The sequence below is a fragment of the Natator depressus genome, chromosome 5, assembly GCF_965152275.1.
Source record: "Natator depressus isolate rNatDep1 chromosome 5, rNatDep2.hap1, whole genome shotgun sequence".
NCBI lineage: Eukaryota > Metazoa > Chordata > Testudines > Cheloniidae > Natator > Natator depressus.
In genome coordinates, this window is record NC_134238.1 from 112,458,013 (window position 1) to 112,479,050 (window position 21,038).

At 43.0% G+C, this 21,038-nt stretch overlaps 1 protein-coding gene across 15 annotated transcripts in view; it reads right to left on the reverse strand.

Annotated features, from left to right (window-relative positions):
* ELAVL2 (ELAV like RNA binding protein 2) overlaps positions 1-21,038 on the reverse strand; it is a 169,934-nt gene that overhangs the window by 102,001 nt on the left and 46,895 nt on the right. The window lies entirely within an intron of this gene.

Below are 21,038 nucleotides of genomic sequence, written 5' to 3' on the forward strand. Positions count from 1 at the left end.
CACCTTGTGAGAGAGAGATGTCAGAGGAAGTTCTGAAATGATCTGTGTCTTGCCAAAGTACAATCCTGGTCCCAAATGCATGGGGCGACAGAAATGAACACCAGATAGAACAGCACTGACAAGCACAAGCAAGCCACATGTAAGTATCATACAGAGATTTTTTCAATTTAAAGTAACTAAGGTCTTTGCAAGCAGTACATGCACCTTGGAACAGTGTTAATATCTTTTGGGATTTATGCATCCTGTTCATATTTGATCCCTTGAAAGGGGATAAGGTAAGAATTAGAGGATGATCCCGACAGCAAAACATATACCTAGTGTATTTCAACATTACCTGGATAAAGAACCATATACATATAGTATCAACATCTTCAGCAGCAGAAGCTGAGAATCAAGCCAGTCATCAGGGCATCTCCCGACAGGAATGAGAAGTCTCCTGTTGGGAGAAGACTACACAGCAAGAAACTATCAGAGGAAGCAGCCCTCAGCATTCGCTTTTGAGCCTTCCATACTACGTAGGGGTACAAGTCACTCAAGGTCTCAGAAGCCCTTTAACTCCAAAGGAAAAAAGAGTCAGTCGGTTGACAGCACCTTCTTCCCTGGACTAAGACTGTCTAAACAGCATCAAGAAGGGTAGTCTTCTGCCAACTGTGGTGGAATGATCAAGCAGCACCACAGAAGCTCTTCCCCTACCTGACTGGAATCCAGACAGTGAATAAGTTCTCAATACACATGGAGAGCACAAGAATGGAAAGGTAAAGGGTAGGACAGGAAAACAGGCACTGATAAGGATCTAGCAGTGTCTATTCAAAAATTTCTCTGCTGCTGTCTCCAGAGCAATCCCAAGTTATATGCCTGGGAAGTGGAGGACTAGCTCACAATGCAGGCACAGCGATTCTCGTGGTCAGGTGGAAGCCTACCTTATTGAACCCCAAGAAGGACCTCCAACCCTTTGTGCAACAAAGCAGGAAACAATCTATTGCAAAAGCAGGCAAGTAATTGCTGAACACTACGGGAGAGGGGAGGGGAGAGTTTGGTAAAGGAGGGCTAGATAGTGAGGGGAAACTAGAGACGCTCAGGGAACCTACCCCAAGCATTCCAAATGCAAAAATCTTAGCTTAAAAAATGGAAGAGAACCACTTTGAAAGAGCTGTGCTGCATAAAGCAGGACGACAAGTCACATTCCCTTCCCTGGGCGCAAAGATATCAGCACAGCAGTGGTCAGCTCAGGCTTCACAGCGGGACAGGCTTCCGGTTTGCAGAAGTCTATGAGATTGGCACAAAAAGCAGTGAAAAAAGAGGCCCATCATTCCACAATGCCGATTCTTCCCTATGTAGACTTACAAGCCAGTCTGGCAAATGGAAGAGAAGGATATCAAGGACAGAGCTGGTTTTCAGTATTAATGGTACAAGGATAATGAGAAACCATTATATGATATGATCAAATCTTGTTTAAGCCACATACCAGAAGACACCTTGTGGCACAATTCTTACCAGGCTGCTGCCTTTTACAACAATTAGGGGCCTCCATCTTTTGGAGCTGCTCCTGGATAACGGCTGCCTAACAAGTTTGAATCCCCTCCACACACCCTTCCCATCTGGTTACTTGGAAGGTAAAAGGCTGGGACCTTTCAAATCCATGTACTTCTGAATGCTGTGGGCACAGTCTGCTCCCTTATTCTTCCTCCAGCCCCATGCCTACTTGGAGCAGCCTGGATGGTCTCCACTCATCTCACCCACACCATCACCCATCAGAGCCTTGTATCAGCTATTCATTTTCCCGGGCCTGCCTCCACTCTTCCTCACAGCCTTCCCTAGCAGCAGCACTGCACTTGTTTGCAGCCTCAAGCCGGAAGCATCATAAAGTTTTACATCTGAGTTATTCTTTACAAGCATAAAAGATCTAAGATGGTTTTTGTAAGAAACAAGTTTTGCAGGAATTAGTGCCAAAGGTCTCCATTGATCAGTAGCAAGTGGATACTTTCAATCCCTGGCAGAGATTATGAAGCAGAATGTTGTTAAGTCTGAAGTAATTTTATGTGAAAAAAAGTTTCTCTTGTCCCCCCCCTTTTTTTTTAAATCCCAAAGACCTGTTCAGACAGTTTAAAAGGCACAGTATGACAATACCTTTCCACCCACTATTAACCCTCAAATTAGTCTTTATTTCTGTTATCTTTCAAAATAACATCAGGAAACATTTGGTAAGTAGTACTACATGGAATTCAGTAGTCTTGCTGTTTCTGTCCAAGGAGATATAACATTAACCCTGCATTTAAGTTACAGACTAGTTTATGCTTTCATCAGCTATATCACCAAGTTAACATTCATTTACACGTTTAAGCATACGTTCCAATGGAGACCAAACGGTACTCTTGTTAGTGTACCATCTTCATCAAAAAGCCTTTCCCCTGCACAATTAGTATCCATTCGGAGAATCATTTGATCCACAGCCCTCTCAATCATCCTTAAACACCTAGAACATAAAGGACCAATTCTCCTAAAAAATAAAAGTCAGTAGTCATTTAAGATGAATACTTAATGAAAGCTGAAGTCATCCTGATGAAAGCAGAGTGTTGACAGGAGGCAAAAAGACACCTTCAAAATTTGGCAGTTTTAAACATCTCCAGGTTAAAAAACAAAACTGAAAAAGTATTTTGAGTGTATTAAAAAAACAGCAAGAAAAAAAAAAACACTCTCTTTGTAAGCACATTATAGCAAACAGGAGAGATCAGTATGGCCACACTGGGTGAGACCAATGGTCTGTCTAGCCCAGTATCCTGTCTTCTGACAGCAGCCAATGCTTGATGCTTCAAAGGGAATGAACGGATGAGGGCAATTATCAAGTGATCCATCCCCTGTCATCCAGGCCCATTTTCTGGCAGTCAGAGCCTTAGGGACACCCAGAGATGGGGCTGCACCCTGGACTATCTTAGCTACTAGCCACTGATGGATCGATCCTCCACAAACTCAGTTATACTTTTGGCCTTCACAACATCCGCTAGCAATAAGTTCCACAGGATAACCGCGTGTTGTGTGAAGTACTTCCTTACATGTGTTCTAAAACCAGCTGCCTCTTAATTTCATTGGGTGACCCTCCAGTTCTTGTGTTATGTAAAGGGGTAATAATGCTTCCCTATTCACTTTCTCCACACCATCCATGATTTTATGGACCTCAATCATACCCCCCCTTAGTAGTTTCTTTTCTAAGCTGAAAAGTCCAAGTCTTTTTAATCTCTCCTCATAGGGAAGCTGTTCCAAACCACTAATCATTTTTATTGACCTTCACTGTACTTTTTCCAAAGTCTAATATGTCTTTTTTGAGACGGGGCACCCAGAACTGCACGCAGTATTCAAGTGTGGGAGTACTAGGGATTTATATAATGCCATGATGGATATTTTCTGTCTTATTAACGGTCCCTTTCCTAATGGTTCCTAACACCGTTAGCTTTGACTACAGCTGCTCAATGAGTGGATGTTTTCAGAGAACTATCCACAATTACTCCAAGTTCTGACTGATAACTGCAATTTAGACTCCAACACTTTTTATGCATAGTTGGGATGTTTTCCCAGCGTGCATTACTTTGGATCAACACTGAATTTAGTCTGCCATTTTGTTGCTCAGAGTTTTGAGAGATCCCTTTGCACCTCTTTGCAGTCTGCTTTGGACTTCACTATCTTGAATAATTTTGTATCATCTGCAAATATACATACACATACACACAGTGCTTCTTATGTTCATGCACGTTTGACAAGTTTGCTTTTAATGTCAATTGTTGTAGGTACTTCAATGACAAAAGCTAGCATGTACGAAACCAAACCAGTAATGTATTTACTCTGGTATTGTGTGAGAGTAACCAGCACCAGATGCCTCAGAAAAAGTTGTAAATAAAAAATGCTTCATCCCCATTTGGGGTTTGTTTTTTTTTTATTTTCCCTGAGCCCTGTCTATCATCAGTGGCTGGTTGATGCCCTGAAATATGATTTTAAGGGACAGGATCAACAGAGTTTACCTCATTTTTACACCTTTGCCTCTCCTTAAAAGCTTCCCCTTCTTAAGTGTTTAAAAGGTAACTTGCAGGATGCTGTCAGAGGATCCCAGGAGAAAGCCACTAGAGAAGACAGCTACAAACCTAGGGCCCCTCCCCTGAGTGCGCCCAGTCAGCAGCACTCCCATCTATACCTCGGAGCTGTCCACACAAGCACCTCATCTGATCTTTCCTTGTTATGCCACAGCAACCCAGATGTTCACCTTCACATCAAGATTCCAAAGTGGTTTTTTGGTCTCTAACCATCACACATAGTATTGCATGCAAACAAGCAGCCAGAGCAGAGCATGGTGTAATGTGATCTTGATGAGAAGCATGTCTAGCAAGAATCTAGTTTCTGCACAAGATGCAGTCTCCCCAATAGCCTACAAGATGCTAGAAATGAAGAGCAAAGTGCAGTAATTCAAATCAAGGAGAGCACTATGGCAAAGCCTGCATCCAAAAGCAGAGGTCACAGCCTTCAAGCGAAGCACAGACTGAAAGTCACCCTAGGCCTCGTCTACAAAAGGGGAAGTTGACCATAGCTATCCCATAGTAACGACCGTGTGTTGATATTCCAGAAGAGAGTAAGCAACCTCATTCTGGAATAAAATTACTCTACTTCAAAAGTCACTTTTATTGCAGAATATAGTCTTGCACAGGGGAGTTATGCCGGAATAGCTGACCCAGCTCGCTTCCCCTGTGGAGAAGCCCTAAACCATGTCTGTCAGCTGGATCCTTGACTGCTTGAATGTGCAAGAGATCCCACAGGTGGCACGCCTATGTAACAAGCAGACTCCCCCAATTCACTGAGCAGAATTAGTCATCTACCTTAAAGCATCTTTTCCTATCTTATCCAAAGAGTCTCAGGTAGACATGACCTAAGCACCAGTCTCCACTGAACAACTTACCCGTTGCCTATCTGTACCAGCCAGGCTGAAGGAAGAGAACTAGAAGTGCATCACACACACAGTCACTAATCCTCCTAAGAGCCCACAGTACACACTGAACAGCAGAAGTATCAGAACCCAGGATATGAGAGTTCTCAAAGATGAGCAACTGTCCATTACTACACCCTAAGAACTTACTCCAAAGTGGTTCCAAATACCTTGGCTAGTATCTCCAATTATGCCTCCATCTTATGGCCTGGGGCAGTGGTCGGCAGCCGATCAGGGTCGGCAGGCCGCGAGACATTTTGCTGACATTGACAGTCCGCAGACACGGCCCCCTGCAGTTCCCAGCCAATGGGTGCTGCAGCAAGTGGCACGGGCCGCAGGTTGCCCACATCCGGCCTAGGGTATTGAAGGTACCTGACAAGATTTAAGGGACTCATAGCAAGAATATCCAAATCATCCATCCCTCACTATGTCAGTCCACAAACACCACCAATGCAATAGCTGCCGCACAACCAAGTCATAAAAGGCCATATTTGACTGGAGTGAGAAAACAGAGGACTCCAGTTATTGCTAGAGTTCCCTAAGCACCACTTGTTGGCACAAGACAGCAAGTTTATCAGCAAGGAAGTGATTTTGAGCCAGTGTAAATTACTTCTCTTACAGAGAGGAGATCTTGCCCTCCTTAAAGGAGGCATTCACCTTCACCAACCAGAAATGGGCCCAGATCTAATTTACAGGCTGTAACTTGAAGTTCTAGCATCATAGCTGGTGGTTCATGAAGTGACTGCAGCAAACTAGGACAAAGCAGCACAGCAGAGGAACTCAAGAAAGATCTCATTTTCATGTGCTTATATCCTAAAGTGACTGAAGGGCAATGAAAACATTTCATGCTATTTTTAAGTTTTAGAAAGATAGAGGATTATGCTCATGGAAAACACACTGGTAGAGTTAACCCACGTTAAATTAAGTCTCTGCACATTTACATAGGGATCATCAACTAACTATTTCAGAAGGTGGAGAAAGCAACCAGGGAAGAAGGCTGTACTAGATTTGATTTTGATAAAGAGAGGAACTGGTTGAGAATGTGAAAGCGGAAGGCAGGTTGGGTAAAAGTGACAATGACATGAGAATTCACAATTTTAAGGAATGGTAGGAGGGAAAACAGCAGAATAAAGATAATGGGATTTCAGGAAGGCAGACTTTAGCAATCTCGGTGAGTTTGTAGGTAGGATCCCATGGGATATAAGTCTACTAAGCAGAAAAACAGTTCAAGAGATCTGGTAGATTTTCCAAAGAGACATTATTAAGGGCACAAGAACAAACTATCCCACTGTGTAGGAAAGATAGGAAGTATGGCAAGAGACCAACCTGGCTTAACCAGAAGATCTTCAATGATCTGAAACTCAAAAGAGAGTCCTACAGAAAGTGGAAACTAGGCCAAATCACAGAGCATGAACAAACAAACAAACAAAAGCAGGTAGGGACAAAATTAGAAAGGCCAAGGCACAAAATGAGATTAATCTAGCTAGAGACATAAAGGGTGAAAAGAACACATTCTACAACTACATTAGAGCAAGAGGAAGCCCAACGACAGGGTAAGGCTGTTACTCAATGGAGGGGAAAAGACAACAGAATGTGGAAATGGCAGAAGTGCTAGATGACTTCTGTTTCAGTTCTCACCAAAAAGGTTAGTAGTGACTGGATGTCTAACATAGTGAAGGCCAGTGAAAAGGACGTAGGATCTGAGGGTAAAATAGGAAAAGAACATGATAAAAATTACTTAGACAAGTTAGAAGTCTTAGTGGCCAGGGCCTGATGAAATACATCCTAGAATACTCAAGGAGCTGACTGAGGAGATGAGCTATTAGTGATCATATTCAAAAACTCATGGAAGACCGGAGAGATTCCAGAGGACTGGAAGAGGACAAATATAGTGCCAATCTATGGAATAAGGACAACCTGAGGAATTACAGACCAGTCACCATAACTTCTGTACCAGGAAAGATAATGGAGCAAATAATCATGCGATCAATTTGCAAACAACTAGAAGATAATAAGGTGATAAGTAACAGCCAGCTTGTTTCTGTGCCTCTCATATTCTCCTATTGCTTTGCCAAAATGTGCAGCACAGATAAACACAATGGAATTTATTAGGCAGCAAGCTCTTGTGGATTGGGAGTTGGACTCCAGGATTCTAGTCCTGGCATGGACATGCTGTTTAACTTTAGGCAAATCACTTGACCTCTGCCTTTTCCTTCATCTGTAAAACAGAAATAATGTTTATGTAATGTGTTGTGGACTGATTGCAGTGTTTTGAAAACGTGTCTCAGTCTTGCAGTGCTCTTGAAGGTTAATCAAACACAGTGCTAGTGTACAATGCTTAGTTGCAGCTAGAATAAAAGACAACTACATGACACAACACAGAAGTGGCTCTAAGCCTAAAGACTATCTCCTACTTACTGGTCAAACAATCACAGGACATCTAGCCAATGGACTGTGGCATGCCTCTAATGCTGTATTAGTACTAAAAAGTAAGTTTACATCACTGGCCAATGCAAAGGTTTTAGTGCCCATTTGGCCTTTTTTGTCATGTTTTCTTAATGTTAAAAACTTGAACAAAATTCTTAAGTTACTCTGCATACAGAAAAGCAAGCTTTATCATGCCACTCTGCAGGTAAAAAGTACGTAACATTCTTAAATCATAAAAATCGCAAGTGTAGGACTGGAGGGGACAAGAAGAGGTCATCTAGCCTAGTGCCCTGCACTCAAGGCAGAACTACATAACTAGATTATTCCTGACAGGTGTTTGTCTAACCAGTTCTTAAAAACCTCCAATGATGGAGATTCCACAACCTCCCTAGGCAATTTAGTCCAGTGCTTAACCATCATGGTAGTAAGGAAGCTTTTCCTAATATCCAACCTAACCTCACATGTTGCAGTTTAAGCCCATTGCTTCTTGTCCTATCCTGAGAGGTTAATGAGAACAATTCTTCACCCTCTTCCTTATAACCACCTTTTGTTTACTTGAAAAAACGTATCTTTTCTCCAGACGACACAAACCCAATCTTTTCAATTTTTCCTCATAGGTCGTGTTTGCTAGACCTTTAATAATTTTTGTTGCTCTCCTCAAGACTGTCTCTAATTTGTCCACATTTTCCTAAAATGTGGTGCCCTGAACTGGCCACAACAACACTCCAGTTGAAGGCTTATCAGCATGGAGTAGAGTAGAAGAATTACTTCTTGTGTCTTGCTTACAACATACCTGGTATTACATCCCAGAATGATATTTGCTTATTTTTTTTCCCCGCAACAGTGTTACACTGTTGACTTATATTTAGCTTGCGATCCACTGTAATCTCCAGATCCCTTTCCTCAGTACTTCTTCCTGGACAGGTTCCCATTTTTTATGTAAGCAACTGATTGTTCCTTCTTAAGTGGAGTACTTTGCATTTGTCCTTACTGAATTTCGTCCTATTTACTTCAGGCCATTTCTCCAGTTTGTCCAGATAATTTTGAATTTTAATCCTATCCATTAAAGCACTTGCAACCCCTCCCAGTTTGATATCTTCCGCAATCTTTATAAGTGTATTCCCTATGCTGTTGTCTAAATCAATTATGAAGATATTGAACAGAACCACATCAGGACAGATCCCTGTGGTACCCCCCACTCAATATGCCCTTCCAGCTTGACTGAGAACCACTGATAACTAACCTGTCAGAACAGTTTTCCAAACCAGTTATGCACTCACCTTGTAGTAGCTCCATCTAGGTTGTATTTCCCTAGTTTACTAAACTCAAGATGTATACAACTACTGCTTCCCTCCTATTCACAAGGCTTATTCTCTGTCAAAGAAGCTATTAGGATTTGTTTTTTCCATATGTTAATTATGAAACGAGAGGACTGTGTGCATGTTCACTGTTGCTCCAGACCTAAAAACCTCACTGTTTTCAACCACACTGTAGGGTGGTGTTGCCATTGGCCCCAGACCTAGCAACTGGGCCAGCAAAAGTAAGTTTGACCAAGATCCTTTCGAAGAGGAAAATATAGGTCTCACAGGCAACTGCGTTTAAGAGCACAGGTTCAAAAATAGAAAACTCAGGATTTATTCCCGTTTTCCCCATCCATACAGTCGAGATAAACTTGTGTGATTTGAGAGTACACATCTCATGGAACACTGTTATTAGCAAGCACACCCTAATTTATAGTCACTGGATTACCATACAACTTCCCATTCTGTGGTCTAAAAAGGGTGGAATATAATTACATACATGACCCAAAACATAGAAGAGTATTTTGAGAAGTCTGTTCAGAACTTAAGGATTCAGTTCGTGCTAAAAAGAGTATCTGTGTTTTTTCTGATGAGCAATATTTCCTCCCATAGCTTTTAGAGCTCTGCATTTGTTTCCAGTAGAGTAAGAATACAAAAATGACATCCTAAAGTGAAAGCAAGACTGCTCTTTCAACAGGACCCTCTTAACACTGTAGGGGAAATTTTCTTCCCTTTCCTTCAGGGAGGCTCCTTTCTGTGGGATAAATTAATGCAGACTTAACCAGAAATCCTAAAATATCAAGTACTTGTGCTTCAAAGTTCTGTGTAAAGATCTGAACCTTTAGTATATCAAGTTGGTCCACACACACACACACACACACACACACACAAAAAAAAACTATTCTGTTCTGACATTTGTACTACACACAACCTACAGCTCTGAGGCTGTTTATGACAGCTTCTCAGCACCAGGAGACACACAAGGTATGTCATGTTTTTACTGAAGCTTCAGAAAGGGATTCTTAATTGGAAGGAATAATTACAGACTAGTTTTTGGATAGGGAAGAATAACTGAAACAGGGACCTGAATTAGCAAGGCTATGTTGTACACTCAGATCATCTGAAAAAAGTCACCCTTAATATTAAGCAACGAATCCGCCACATTATTAGCCATCACCCACGGTTCTTTTCAGATTCTGAATCCTACCTCTATATTCTTCATCCAATACTGTAGATGCCGCTGGCATCTCCTTAACATCGCAGTAATGTGGATGTTTTATGTAAAAACAAAAAGGGGTTTTCCCTATTCACACCTACTGTTCAATGCTCTACCAAGATCTCTACTTAGGTTCTTCAGTGACAACACCTCCCTCCAGTTCTACAGTCTCCAAGCAGCTCAACTGTTCCTTTACCTTCCCAATGCCCACACAAAGTAGGGGTGACCTCACTGAAGGAACTTTTCAGCCTCAGTCTCTGCTGAAAACATACTGGAGGAGGCTTTGCCCAGACTACAGTTGGTCATATTACTTGAACTAACTGATTGTTAACTTGAGTTAACATGATTATTAACACTTATAAAGATTGTAGGCAGACACTTCACAAATAGCAACCTTTTGTGCCTTGGGGTAGACAAGTCAGCTGACGCATGACCAGGAACTATCATTTAATTCAAGTTGAATAAGACCAGAAACTATCCCACATAGGCCACGTTGGAGAGAGGAGAAAAGAAAAAGTAAAATCCTTTTGCCTGCACTACATCTATTCTGTAGATAGATTGTAGACTGACCGTTTCAGAGCTGGTAATCTGACATCTTCAGGCCAGGAAGTAAGATTTCAAGTATTTAAAAAAATCCTGTGATAAAATATATTGTACACAACAGCCACCAAAGTGAAACAGAAATGTGACAATTCTAGTGTTTCAAGCCACCACATAACTAACGGTTTGCATATTTGAAAGAACAAAAAGGGGCGCTAGTAATGAGGACGGGAGCTGCAGAGAGGAACAGAGATTACATTACTAATCACATCCATGAGGTAGTGGCCGACTGACAGTTTCTGGAAACCTCTGAAGATACCAGCCCATGTAGATATTAATATCGGTGTGAGTTTTAAATATAGAGATTCATCACACCCCTAAACATCCATATGTTAGGGGTCGGTCCTGGGGCCGGTTTTGTTCAATATCTTCATAAATGATCTGGAGGATGGTGTGGATTGCACTCTCAGCAAATTTGCAGATGATACTAAACTGGGAGGAGTGGTAGATACGCTGGAGGGGAGGGATAGGATACAGAAGGACCTAGACAAATTGGAGGACTGGGCCAAAAGAAATCTGATGAGGTTCAATAAGGATAAGTGCAGGGTCCTGCACTTAGGATGGAAGAATCCAATGCACCGCTACAGACTAGGGACCGAATGGCTAGGCAGCAGTTCTGCGGAAAAGGACCTAGGGGTGACAGTGGACGAGAAGCTGGATATGAGTCAACAGTGTGCCCTTGTTGCCAAGAAGGCCAATGGCATTTTGGGATGTATAAGTAGGGGCATAGCGAGCAGATCGAGGGACGTGATCGTTCCCCTCTATTCGACACTGGTGAGGCCTCATCTGGAGTACTGTGTCCAGTTTTGGGCCCCACACTACAAGAAGGATGTGGATAAATTGGAGAGAGTCCAGCGAAGGGCAACAAAAATGATTAGGGGTCTAGAGCACATGACTTATGAGGAGAGGCTGAGGGAGCTGGGATTGTTTAGTCTGCAGAAGAGAAGAATGAGGGGGGATTTGATAGCTGCTTTCAACTACCTGAAAGGGGGTTCCAAAGAGGATGGCTCTAGACTGTTCTCAATGGTAGCAGATGACAGAACGAGGAGTAATGGTCTCAAGTTGCAATGGGGGAGGTTTAGATTGGATATTAGGAAAAACTTTTTCACTAAGAGGGTGGTGAAACACTGGAATGCGTTACCTAGGGAGGTGGTAGAATCTCCTTCCTTAGAGGTTTTTAAGGTCAGGCTTGACAAAGCCCTGGCTGGGATGATTTAACTGGGAATTGGTCCTGCTTCGAGCAGGGGGTTGGACTAGATGACCTTCTGGGGTCCCTTCCAACCCTGATATTCTATGATTCTATGATATGTAAGCAAAACTGGAGAAATAACTGACAGCTTGGTGGACTTTAGAGTCAGCATGCTGCAAAGACTGAATAGTCACCACCTCAAGCTTTTGAAGAACTTAACTACACACAGGATTCAAAAAAGTTTCTCCTGTCTCCAAAGTCATTTCCTTATTGGTCAGGAGCAGTCAGCTGAACAGAACTACGTTAAAAGTGCTATGCTTTCCATTCACCTTCCCAAACCTGATGCTGTCTAATGCAGGGTTCTCAAATTTTCTGGGGGCCCCCCCACATGCTATAAAAACCCCATGGCCCACCTGTGCCACAACAATTGTGTTTCTGCATATAAAAGCCAGGGCCCACATTTGTGGGTTGCAAGCAGGGCATTTGCCCAGCGCCCCATCCCACAGCGGGGACCCACAAAGCTAAGTTGCTTAGCCTTCAGCCCCAGATAGTGGGGCTCAGGGCCCCAGGTTTCAGCCCCATGCAGGGGGGCTTTGGCTTTCTGCTCTGGGCCCCAGGGAGTCTAACGCCGACACTGTTTCGCGGACCCCCTGAAACCTGTTCGTGGCCTCCCAGGGGGTCACAGACCTCTGGTTGAGAACCACTGATTTAATGCATATAACTGAGGATACAAGTTTTGTTATTAGCACAGTCTCATGAGCAATGTGGGTGCTAAATGAAAGCGTTTTATTTTATTTTTAGGAAGAGGTTTATTTATAACATTGTATTCACAAGGTGAGAGAAGAGAATGGGGATGAGAGGTTCATGCAAACCCCAGAGATGTATCAGTGCACAAGACGATTAGTAACACCACAAGCTTTGAGAGCAGAACAAGATGAATCTAGCAAGAGACATTTCAGAATGTGAAGAGGAAAAGAAATGTTGATTAGCTGGTGAGGAGCTATGCTCCAGCTACACCCACACAGCACAATAAATCATAAGCACTTCCTAATCAAAGAAGAGCAATACAGCTCAAGGGGGAAAAAAAAAAATGTATGGCACAGCTATTGTGATGAAGTATGGTTTTAGCAGGAAAGCCATGAAGATTACTGAGACCTCACTAGGAAAAGATGTATTCCAAATGCCATTTTCTTTAATAAACCAGTGAAGCCATCCTGGTTCATTTGTGAGGCTGACCTTAAACTGAGGTGTTTTTATTAAACTAGGAGACTTGTTACAACTCACTGGACTGTAAGGTTTTTATAAAGAACTGGGACAGGCTTTTAAGCCTTGAGCTTAAATGACTTAACAATACTAAGGGATGCAAGGGTGATAATTTGGGTATACCCCCAGCTAGACAGTTGAAATATTAGGGGGTCAGATTAATATCTGTTCATAACACTGGATAGTAAGAAGGTTAAACAGCTAGTAAGAGTTATACAGAGAATTTTGTTTTAAACAACTTTTCCTATGTAAGATGTTTCTCTCTCAGGGCTTGTAAAGCTCCCCCAATAATACTCAGCTGAGAACTAAGTCTACCAGCCCAGCTGAAGTGAACCTAGCCTGCATGACCAGGGCAGCTCTCTACAGGCCAGGCATTGCCTACAATGGGTCACTTCACTGTCCTCTCACTTGGGTCCAATCACAGTCTGTCCACAAACTATCAGTTCTGTCTACTACAAATAAAGTCAGTTCTGCCACACAAATTCCAAACACTAGTTTTAGAAGTTCTGGCTCCTTCTTAAGTAAAATCTGGCCTCCCCTTTCCTTCCTGCTGCACACTCCTCCCGAGAAATTAGTACCAGGCCCCACCTACTTCTTTGCAAAGATAAACAGACAAACAGAAGGCCCCTGACTTCCCAGAAACACTTCTCCACGTAGGCTGCTATGCTCCTCACTCTTCTGGATAAAGCAGTAGTGTTTCTAGCTTCCCTGCTTCTTTTTCCACATCCCTTAAAGAAAAGCACCACAGTTTCCCTGATCCCAACTTCCACTCTGCTCTGTCTCCTTCCTCCCCTTCTGAAGAGGAGCAAGTTGCTCAGGGGGACACTCTCTTTCTTTCTTCCTCCCTCTCCAGTGAAGGAGGCAGCAGCTCCCTGGCCCAGTTCGGGCCACTAATGTAGAGCAAGGTTTCTACTCACCCTGGTTGAGCAGGTAAGTGGGGTCTGCTAAGCCCTCCTATTGCATCTTATATTCCTGTTTATAAACGCACAATAAATTACTAGCTCTATTTTGTTAGTTTGCAATTACAATACTTGCTTTAAGATTAAGGATCTAGACACACTTCGGAGTATGATGGCAATTACAAACTGCCTAACAGCCACATTATGCAAGTGTTAAAACCCTACCTTGAGGCTTTCAAAGGTAGAGGATTTAGACAATCCCCATTCATTTATTTACATGGATCTTAATTGGCTTTTTAAATTTTAACTGTAGTCTTTACAGGACAAACTATTGCAACACACTGGCAAGTTTGGCACTGTCTATACAGCCGAGACTAAACAGTTCGTTAGAATGCATATAGACAGTCCATTAGTTGGAACACACTGGAAATGCATTTCAGGATCCTTATTTTTAAAAGGCAGTAGAGGCCATTCTTGCAATGTGTTCATTCCACTCAGGAGGGAGGGTATGCATTCCAAAATGCTGAGTCAGCATTATGGTATCGGGAAGCCAAGGACTACATAAAACTGTTTTAGAACTGATAGGCAATGATAGTAAGAGTTTTACATTGCCTAACTACACCCCCTCTCCCCAATTACAGTAAGGTTTTTCCACTAGGGAGCAGTGTTTCTCAATCTTTTCAAGTTGGCACTCTTATTACAAGACAATTTTCTTTTGCAACCCTCCCTCCCCCCTTACATGTACTGTAAGCCAGTGATAACCTCTTGAAAGTCAGATTTTAGAGGCTTGTTAACAAAACAAACTTTGAAGGAGAAGCATGTATAAGGGGTTGGGGGAGCAGGATTCTTTACTTTGCCTCACACTCCCATTCTCCCACCTCCACTCAATTGTCTTCCATGATCCTGCTGGGGGCGGGGGCGGGGGGGGGCACTAGTTACGAAACACTGACCGAGGGCCTTACCTCCCCAAGTTTGTTGTGCTTTTCATGAAGCTAAACAGGATTTATTTTAACACTGCCAGGTAGGTCTCCTTGGTTTTAATATTTTGTTCCGTTGGCCAATCTTGCATGGACATATTTTATAAGTTAACAAGAAACACGCTGCATATGTTTACACTTGGCAGAGTCTTTCATCAGGTCTCTGGATATGAATCCTATTGAGCTGCCTAAAATGATATTATTACAAGAGAGAATAAGGGCAAATCACTTAAGACGGGGATGATACAAATAGGTTACAACTGGTGCAGTGTGCTTACTGGTAAGCTGTTTTTGTAAAAACGTGCGTCACCTCTGAAATATCATCAGTCCGAAGTGGAGGGAAGTGATACAACGCAGATACCATCACCAAAAGTAAATCTGGTTTAGAAAACTGACTGGAGTGTTTGGTTTTCCTATGTAGCTGTGTTTCCCTAGTGGCAGGGGCACAATACTGTGTCCTAAGAGGAATCAGCAGACCAGGCTGAGCTAACTATGGCAGGTTACAGAATAACAGCCGTGTTAGTCTGTATTCGCAAAAAGAAAAGGAGGAGGAGTACTTGTGGCACCTTAGAGACTAACCAATTTATTTGAGCATAAGCTTTCGTGAGCTACAGCTCATTGCATCCGATGAAGTGAGCTGTAGCTCACGAAAGCTTATGCTCAAATAAATTGGTTAGTCTCTAAGGTGCCACAAGTACTCCTCCTTTTCTTGTGGCAGGTTAAACACTCCCATGTCATTACCACTTGACAATGTTCTACCCAACCTATTGTACTACAGAATCACTAAATGCAGGTAGTGTCACTGCCAAGAAAACTGGGAATGCAACAAACTGATATCATGGAAAGATGGGGAGATTCAGGCCTGTTAAAACCCTTTAAAACTAAATTTGGTATAGAAACTGAATCAGTTAAATCAGTGCAACCACGAGTGGGTGGACACTCACTCTTCAGGTCAGTTTCAAAGTACCAGATATGAAAACTTAGCTTAAGTCATTTTCTCCAATTCCACCACAGATTGCACCAGTTTCTAAACTAATTTAGTTAAAACCAAAAGACTTTGTTTAAACAAAAGTTTGGAAGACATTAATGTGCCTCTGGAAGAGCCAGAAGTTGACCACAGGCCAGCTTTTTGCCAGGAGTCCCTGCCTATACTTGGGTTCTTGTCTATCCACTTTTCTTAACAAATATAGAGAAGGATGAAGAACCGAACCTAAGAACCATTCAACCACTCCCCCCACATCAACAGCTCTGCATAGCGTCACTACAGATGCCGGCTTCACACCAGATGCCAGGCAAACTTACTGCGATGTGTGGAGCTACCTGGTCTGAACACATGCACCAATTTTGTCTGTAGATTGGTATATGACATCTGGGGTACCCCAGCTGCACTGTCCCAACCTTCAACAAAACCACCTTTCAGGACTCCCAATAAAGGTAACTGACAGCACCTGCTTCCTCATGAGTTTCTTTATTCCCAGAATGTTCACAATATAAGAGCAGTTGTAGTGCTGACAGGACCGTATGAACAATGAAGTTTTACAATGCAAAAATATGCAGCCAGTTTTACAAAGCTGAACTCAGAGTTGGTTGAGTTTGGTCAAATGAGTCATAGGGTATTTTTCTGGTTCCTTGACTTGGATTACCTTTATTCCATGCAGTCAGAAAGGGATTTTAACTAGTTTTTCCTCAGTGAGATTGCCTCTAGTGTATGGCTTACCTGACTTTAAGGGGGGGAAAAAAAGCAGCTAATAGCTTTGTGCTACAGAGGAATCTACACCACAATTTGTGAGACAGGGTTACCAACCACACCCCTTGCCCTGCAGAGACCACCCAGATTGAGAGGTCAGAAGAATGCCCATACACATCTGAGGTTGTATCAAGCTATCTGGTCTTTCCTTGATGACTACAACTTTCCATAAAGGAGTTCGGTAAAGGGTAAGGAAGGGGGAAGAGAGGGGAAAGGTCAGAGGAAGATCTGTCGCACGGAAGTCATGTGCCCAGTCTTAAGTTACCCTTCTGTAAAGAGGGCCAGTCTAACTAGGCTGGCACTCTTTGCTAACAAAAATACGGGTAGCTCTTCCCATCAGATGGACACCAGATGTTCTGCATCCATCACAGCTCCCTCTCCTCTAATCAAAGCCTCATTAGTTTAAAAACCCCTCCCATGACTGAGAATCCAACACACATAGTGGTATACATGTTACACAGGTAGCGGTGGTCTCTGCAGTAATACAGATGACCGCGTATAACCAAAATCTCCCCTTTCTGCAAGGAGCCTTCCTCCCCACCTGGACTGTGCATTGCAACGTTGAGTACTTTCTTGGATCAGACTTTTGGACGTGATGGCAAAGCGTTGCACCTGCTGTCACATCATCAACTAAAACAGTAAGATAGTTTAGTACAGTGCCATGCCACACGCCTCCTGAATGACCTTAGCCAAATCATTTAAACTGTTCCTCAGTTCTCTTCCCTTCCTCCCACTCCCTCCCCCAACCAAAAAAAAAACACACAAACACACACCAGTACAACGGGACCTACTACTTTTAATTCACCTCAGTGTTGTGAGGATAAATTCATTATTTGCAATGCATCCATTTGCTATAATGTAATCAAGCATGAAGTAGAAGTGTTGATTGGCTGGCAAGTCTTGTCAAAAGTGGACACTTTCTGCTCAAGACAGCCTTTCCCTCACACCCAGGTGGTTATGATGCCCTTCTGCTACGCGTGTAGTCTTCCACAATGCAAGTACAGATACTTTTCAGAACTAAATAGGAAGCTTCTGCCCCACCCCTTTTGTTTTGGGGCCACTGAAGTAGTGGAGGGCCCCTGAAACTTGTAATCTGGACTACATTCTGCCAGCACAGAACACATCAGAAAAAAGTGTGACAGGTACACATACAAGGCGAAGGAGACTGATGGACTGCCATAATGGAAATTACAAAGGGGTATCTTCTGCATAGGGCAGCCAACTTCCCACTCTCCTAAGCAAGGAGAAAGGCACTTTACTAGAAAGCTGAGAGAGATTTTTTTGTGCACAAGGCTTTAAAGAGCCTGTGCAAGACCAGGTTTAGGATTCAAGAACAGCTAGGGGGCACACTAACTGCAAAGTCTCAGCAGCCATCAGAAACCTGATAACAAGATGGGTCCCAGTGGGGGGGGGGGGCGCCAATGAACCCTTAATGCCCCCTCCAAGCAGATGCCCGACCCGTGTGAGTCTTAAACTTAAGAAAAGCTGCTTTCTCTAGGCACTTGGCAAAATGAAGACTTGAACTGAACATGCAACACTGGAGAAACAGTCCACCGGTGTGGTAGTATACTCTGATAGTTATACGCTTGACTTGAGTGTGGAACAGAGTACCCTGTCCAAAAGCCATTAGGATGCCAAGAAGTCACAGTGATGGGTGCCACATAAAAATCTATATAGCAGGATCAGAACTGCCTTGTCCCAACTTGATTTTCTTTGGAATCAGAGCGTGAGGAGAAGGCAGCAGCAAGCACAAGGAAGCCTCCGCACGCGCCGGGGGGGGGGGGGGGGTCAAGAAAAAAAATCTAGCACCCACACTCCCTCTGGTAGAATAAATAAGTGTAGCAGCTGTGGTTGTGTGCGACAGATCAAGTACTTACCCAACACAAACAGACTTCAAGGACTGCTGCTCAGTGCCAGATAAGGCTTGGTGTCAACTCTGAAGTAATGTGCCTGTTGGGCACTTTGCATGGTAATAGACACTTAAATATCTGCAAGTGACTACTCCTGCTTGTTGGGAGTATAATCGGAGTGCAGAAGGAAAATGCAAGTCTCTGCCTTGTATACACTATCTGATCTACCTAGATAGCAAAAAAAAAAAAACAAAAAAAAAACACACACACACACACACACACACACCCCAACACACCACACCTTTGAAGCCTTGTTGTCCCCTACACCCAAATGACCTTGATCTCTCAATTACTTTAGTTCTCTGTGCACTGCATAGAATAGGCGCACACCTTAAATTTGGGGGCCTTTAAACCCACAGCAAGGCCAACTTGCAGGCACTCTGGTAGGTAATTTGTATCTTAGCTGACCTTAGTGCGACTCTGCTTAGGGTACCAGATTATACAGTATGTTCTTGACAACTATTAACTGGAAATTCAAGTGGTAGGTTACCTATTAAAATATTCACCTTAGTTGCTTTCATACAAATTCCAGGCAGCCAGCTTTTGTCTGCTAGAGTCTTGCTATATGATGAGCCTTTACATACAAGAGGAGATTTCTATGAGATGAACAGTGGTAATTCTGAGATCATGTTTACTAAGACCACTAATTACATCCTTCAAGCCAGTGTGGTGCTACAAGAATTACAGAAGCCATCGGATTCCTGATTTTCTGCATAATCTTACACAGAAGGCAGGTAACAAGTTCTCTGGTCTGGGCAAGTGTCTCTGTTGCCACCATTCCATGAACTGGTACAGCATTTGGCTGTTTTGTGCCTGAAAACAGATCTGTTGACTTGTCAAATGTTCTGGTTATGTGCGCAAAACATCTGTGAATTCCCTGGTCTGCTTTGCCAATCCACTATGTGGTTTTGCAACTTTGATGCATACTGTACAGAACAGGTTCCTCTCTATCAGTGTCAATAGGACCCACGCCACAAAGGAAAGAGCGGCCCAGTCGCTTTTGCGAACAAAGCCTGCCATAACCGGGACATATCTCTTTGATGTTGAAAGTATTGATACCATCAGGCCCTTTAATACACTGCAGTTCTAACCAGTTGTTGCTGAGTCTTCAGTATAAAGAGGTCTCAAATGCAGTGATACTCCAAATGGGATCACCATCTCATGATTGTTTATGTTGGGATGATCTATCTGGTTCTAAGATTTTCAGACCGTCCTATGATCCGTCTCATCTACCACTAAAATGATCTGAACACTTCATTTTTGGTTGGTCATAACAGCAAGCTGGGGGGCATAAGTAAAGGGGGAAAAAAAAATTCAGTGGGCAGAAACTCCAGAGACATCTGAAATTATCTGTACAGGAAGCCCTCATTACCAAGAGGCTCAGGAGGGAATGGATTGTGCATTCTGAAGAAAGCATATGGCTTTTGTCAGCTTCCGTTTTCATTCTGAAGATATGAACTCTTTACCTGCACCCAAACGAATTATTCTTTGATAGCTATGAACAAAGTCTTTATCATAAAGTCATGCACTTGAAGTACATATATTGCTGACTGCCCATGTGTCCACTTGGACCTTGTTTTTGATTGGTGCCTGGATCAGAAGGTCCTCTAAAAAAAAAAACTACAGATATGGACCTCTTTGCTGAAGAACAGCAAATAGCAGCCCACAGACCTCATGAAACTCAAAATGGTAAGGATAGGTACTGGAAATGGTGCTGATCATAAGTGAAGCGAAGAAAACTGTTGTAAGTCTCCATATCATCCATCCCACCTCCATGTCTGTCACAGAGGGGGAAGGCCCCCTTGGGCCACTGCCCAATATGGAATTTCAGCTTTTGCAGTCCTTCTGATCCAGAACTGCACAGCTCCCTCCTGATCTCCTTGGCATCAGAGCAGGAGACAACATACGCCCCTGAGGTCTATGCAAAAAATAAAGGGGTTATAGCTTTCCTTACATTGATGTTTTATTTACTTTAAATAAGCACACATTTAGATACTGGGGATAAGATAAACAGAGACCTATGTATTCCATTTACAGGTGAGTTGCATCATACACGCACTTAAACGCAAATTCAACTATACGCGCTCGGCAAAGAAAAACAAGATATCTGTAAATAGCGTGGGAGATTCCACCCACCATTCCACGCAATAAGTGTGTGCCCCAGAGTGAGCGTGAGACAGGAGACATGAATCTGTTTCCCTCAGTCAGTCTCAGTTCCTGCGTGCCTCTCATAGCGTGAGCATCTCGCCGTGCTGATTGTGATTCTAGTGTTTAAAGATATGTATTTTTCCACACATGGCCCCTAAACACAAGCCAGCTACTTCATCTGGTGCTCAACCGAAGAAACAGTGATCTGTTCCAACGCTGGAGGAAAAACTGGCTGTGTTGGACTTATTGAGAGACGGTATGTCGGTCTCCAACATGGCACATAAATATGGCAGCAACGAATCTAGCATCTGTGGCATCAAGATTCAAGAGAGAGACATTTGTCAAGCCGTGGCATCAAGTGCTCCAATAACTGCTAAGGTGACGAGCCAGGTGCGTGA